The sequence below is a fragment of the Sebastes umbrosus genome, chromosome 17 (genome assembly GCF_015220745.1).
Source record: "Sebastes umbrosus isolate fSebUmb1 chromosome 17, fSebUmb1.pri, whole genome shotgun sequence".
Taxonomy (NCBI): Eukaryota; Metazoa; Chordata; class Actinopteri; order Perciformes; family Sebastidae; genus Sebastes; species Sebastes umbrosus.
Genome location: NC_051285.1, coordinates 16,792,208 through 16,797,405, shown reverse-complemented (window position 1 = coordinate 16,797,405; position 5,198 = coordinate 16,792,208). Strand labels below are relative to the sequence as shown.

Sequence of the window (5,198 nt, the reverse complement as noted above, 5' to 3'; positions counted from 1 at the left end):
CAAGCATATTTGTTGATAAGAGTATTAAATACTTGATAAATCTCCCTTTAAGCTACATTTTAACAGATTAAAAAAATGTGTGATTAATCGCAACTAAATAGGACAATCGTGCGGTTAAATATTTTAATTGATTGACAGTCCTTATTTATTTATTTTTTATTCATTTATTATATTTATTTATGTATTTAGGGGGACTGGGTTAAAGAGGAAATTACAGTGGTGGTGGAAGTGGCATCAGGAGACTAATTAACTCCATTAGATGGCAGTAATGCAACACTGAGGATACCAGCTCCCTGCAAAACTGCATCAGGAAGAAGAAGAAGAAGAGGAGGAGGAAGAAGACTCCTCAAATCCCAAATCCTGCCAACAGGCTGTAACCCATTTTGCCAGTCAGTGGTTGGGGTGCTCTGCTCTCAAAGGGACTACACCATCATGGAGTATTTCTTACACACAAGTATAAAGCAGGATATTTCCGTGCGCTCTGCAGCGCTCTCCTCCTCCTCTTCCTCACCACCTACGTCTGCAGAGGAAGGCGCTAATGTGAGAAAACTCCCAGTGTCACAACTACGCGGGAGGACACGTCTATCCTGGAGAGGCTTTCCGCGTGCCAGTGTCCGACCATTACCTGCACCTCAGCAAAGCCAAGAGTGAGTTCCTCTCATCCAGATGTGGACAGTTCTCTATTTGCATAATTGAAAGCAGTGATTTAGTTCTCTTCCTGACAGAGAGAGCAGCTGCTGCAGCTCCAGTGTGTGTTCTGATCCTGCTCTCAGGACAATAGAAACTAACTCATCTTTGATTGGCTGTATGTTCTAGTTTAATTCAGTTAAAGACAGTTTAACATGAGGTCTAACTGTTGATCAGGTGTTTATATGTAGGACACGTCATTCTAATCATTCATTGGATTGTGCCCTCTCTCCGCCCCTTCAGACACATGACTTACACACTGCGCATATAACACTAGGGGTTGGACAAAATAACCAGAAAACACTCAGAAACTATCACCATAAATCTCACGTGCTCTTACAGTTAGTCATTATGGGCTACTTATGGCCTCTGTGCCATACATCGTCATGTGTCGTCATGTGTTTGGAGACTTTACCCAATGCACTTCTGCAGTGTTTGTGCACCAGCAGATAATGGACTGTTGTTAACCTTGCCTTGTGTTGCTCCATTGGAATTGAGACAATCTTCCACTTCTAATGCAATGTAAGAGTCTTAAAAATAATGATGGCGTATTGTGTCCAGATGGTAGGAACACTGCAACTGGCAAAGAAGAACCATAAGGACCATATCGATTTATGTTTATCGCAACACAAAATGCTTTGTTACCATCTCCATTTGGGGATGTAGAAAATATCGATACACAATTGGTATCACGATGTTTGTGTGTGTGATACTGTATCGATTCTCCGAACCACTGTATCGATTTTTAATTACCCTCTTAAATAATCTGATAACCCGCCATCGGGCTTGGCCACTATTTTGATTTCAGAGGATGTAGCGGGCTCATTGATACAACCAGCTTGTCGCGAAAGAGGTTTAAATAACGCTCCAAACTTACGCTAAATTTTGGTGAGAAAAAAACTGGCATGGCCATTTTCAAAGAGGTCCCATTGACTCTGACCTCAAGATATGTGAATGAAAAAGGGTTTCTATTGGTACCCACGAGTCTCCCCACTTTACAGACATGCCCATTTATGATAATACACATGCAGTTTGGAGCAAGTCATAGTTCAAGTCAGCACACTGACACACTGACAGCTGTTGTTGCCTGTTGGACTTGAGTTTCCATGTTATGATTTGAGCATATTTATATTATAATCACATGCAGGTTTGGGCAAAAACTCTGCATTTTTTTGCATGCAGTACAAATGTGTTATTTTCATTTATTCTAAAATGTGTATTTCTGTGTGTCTTTTATACTGTGACAGTTTTCCTTAAGTTAAAAAATCACAATCGCTGTGATTTACAATATTGCAATATATCTCAATATATTGAACCGTTACCCCAGTATTTGATGTGTATCATATCTCCAGACTCTTTCCGATCACAGCCGTAATTTCCATAGACTGGTATTTATAATAGAATTATACATAGAGGTAAATTGAAAAATTAAAAGTAATTTAAAGTACCTCTGAGAATTATACTGTTCAGTTTATATACACTTAAAGGACCAGTGTGTGTAGGATTTCAGGGCATCTCTTAGCATAAATGGAATATAAAATGCATAACTGTTTTTATTAAGTTATAATCACCTGAAAACTAATTCTTGTTTTATCAACGCCATGTATTTTTCTTCCTACCTAAGTTTCAAAGCCTGCGCCGCACTGGGAAGGAACGGCTGTCATTAATGGTGAATTCAAGGAGGCGAAGCTGTCCAACTACAACAGGCAAAATATCTCGTCTTCTTCTCTATCCTCTGGACTTGGTGACGTAATCATTTGTCTCAGCGTCTATCTGCATTACATAATCACTTCATCTGTGTTGCCAAATTCATTCTTATGTTAATGCGTCTGTTCTTTCTCTTGCAGCACATTTGTCTGTACCCACTGAGATCATTGCATTCAGCGATCGTGCTGCACGAGTTTCAAGCCATATCAATACAGAGGTGGTCGCCTGCTTGTTGCACTCCCAGTTTACCCACCTGGCTGGTAAGATCGCTGTCGCCATCACACCCACAAGTTGCTCTCAGTCTTTAATAGCTTAACCTAATAATAAACAGACGTCTAATCATACACGCTCAAGTAGACTCGACTCTAAGTGGAATAATGATCTAAAAATTTGGAATTTCAATGTATGAAGTTTAGGGGTTCAGGGTGGTTTGTAATGTGAATCATTAGCCTAAACTGTACACTCAGAGCTTTGTCTTTTTCTTGTTAACAGGATTAATACGCCAAGAAAGCAGGGTGGACTTGGACCCAATGAAAATCCCTCTGTTGTCTGACCTCACTCACCAGATTTCAAACTGACTACGGAGTCTACTAGTGGAGGACCAGGGACACACGCTGAGTTACGCTTTCACGTTGAATTTTTATGGCCCATTATCAAAGTTTTATAGGCGATCAACTTAATGAGTCACTGACGGTCACGTGCTCTTGAGGAGCGAACAAAAGGACGATAAGTTATAGGAGCATCCGAAATCACTTTGATGCTTCTACCATGTGGACAAATGTGCTTCGTAACTAGCTGGTTATTTTAACAACCATGTAGAAGTTTAACAGTGCTTGAATCTCGCTCGTCGGTTTCTGTGTCTCTGTCTCCTCAGGGGACTCCTTCATCATCGACGAAAAAGGCACCCTGAGGCAGATCACCAATGAACGATCTTCCGGTGGAGGAAGATCCGGTGGATGAGACTCTGCGGCTTGTGCAGGCCTTCCAGTACACCGACAAACACGGAGAAGGTACGAGGAGCTCATTTAAACAGCAGTATCTGGAAACTAAGTGCTTTGGCTTTTCAATGGATTCCTTGAGCTGTTTTTCTTGTGCTGACTGGAATTGTTTCTTCTTTTTTTTTACAGTGTGTCCAGCAGGATGGAAGCCAGGCAGCGACACGGTGTAGTATCAATGGAGCTGAGACCATACTTTCCAACCCTCTCCCGGTTTCCTTCCCGGGGTCACAATTCTCCCGTATTTCTTTCCGATTAATGGCAAATTTTCACACTTAACCCGTTTCTGGCACTGTACAGCATGTATAATCCCTACTGTTTCCTCCCGGGACGACAATAGAGCTACACCAAATGTTGTTTTTCTCGGCGGAGAGAGCAGGAATATGCTCCTGGCACAGTGTTTGAGCTCATGTCTGAGCTGCGCTCGCTGCTGGTTTCAGCGCACATCACAGCGTGCAGCGCCCAAGTTGGACTTTGCTCGACGTGCACGAAGTGCACGACGTGCACGACGTGCACGACGTGGCGCGGCGCAAACCATTGGAAATAATGTATTTTTCACGTTGTATCCGAAAGGACCTTCAGTGAGTGAAGAGACGGAGAGAGAAATGGAGGAAATCAACTGAAAGAAATACTCAAGCAGGGGCATAAACAAATAAAAACAAATGAATATTAGTTTATGGCAGAGATTCACATGCCAAGTTCTCACCAGAGGGGAGAATTATTCAGTTTTCTTTCCTGAGAACTGAAGCTAAAATTAAAAGTTGAACATAGAAAGGCTGTTGCTAGTGTACTTATTTTGTTATTTTCATTCTTTTAAAGTCACCAGAATGCAGAAACAACGTCTCTGAACTTAAAATTTTTCTGGGGGAGGACCCCCACACCACCCGCTTTGGTTTTGAAAATACTCCCTAATTTTAAGGTCCTCAAAGGTTGGCAAATATGGCTTAGACTGATTTGGATCTTCAATCACTAACTAGTGTTGTTCTATGATAGATAGACGATCTCAGATTGAGTACCATGTATTTGCAAATCAGTCTGTCTGCGTCCAGCTAGTACAATAACAAATATTGTGTCTGTTTTGAAAAGACTTGTCAGTTGTCAGCGATCTGCATTAGTCACAGCGTGGTTTTATAGCATATTCTAGTATATTTCTATACTTATTGTGCACTAATGTTAATGAATTCTCTTCCATAGATCATTCCCGACCCTTCAGGCAAACTGAAGTATTTCGATAAACTGAACTGATCTGCGTTCCTGTCGTCCAAGTCTGTGAAATCCAGCACTCACTGAAAGTCCAAATAAAATGTGTTTTCATAAAATGCTGTCTGTCTGCTCTTTTTAAGATTCATGTGGACTGAGTGACTACATGAAATACCAGTTCCAGCTCAGTTCATTCCTTTTAGATTTCATTAGTGCAGAATGTTTCAAAGCCTGCATCACACTGGGAATGAACAGCTGTCTGATGTGAATTCACCCAGCGGCTGCCAGATGCTCACTAGCACAAACTGATGAAAAGAGTCATCAGACATATTAGCATACATGCTGTACCAGTTATGGTGTCTGTATTGAATTTGCTGCAATTTAATGTGTGGTAACACTTCAGATTTCACACAACTCTATTCAAGTTTAGTGACAACTTCCTTTAAGCATTTACTTAAAGGATGAGTTTACATTGGGAGCGGTCTGAGAGTGAAATTTTGGTGTTTACTTCTCAGGAAGAAACTGAGTCAGTAAACATCACATTACTGCTTTTTCCTAAATAATAATGAACAGGAGAATGAAAGTGATGTAATAACAGTGCAAAAACGT

General features: G+C 41.0%; 1 pseudogene; it reads left to right on the top strand.

Annotated features, from left to right (window-relative positions):
- Window positions 1-252: 252 nt before the first annotated feature.
- On the top strand, window positions 253-4,708 carry LOC119476008 (annotated as a pseudogene).
- The last annotated feature ends 490 nt before the right edge of the window (window positions 4,709-5,198 follow it).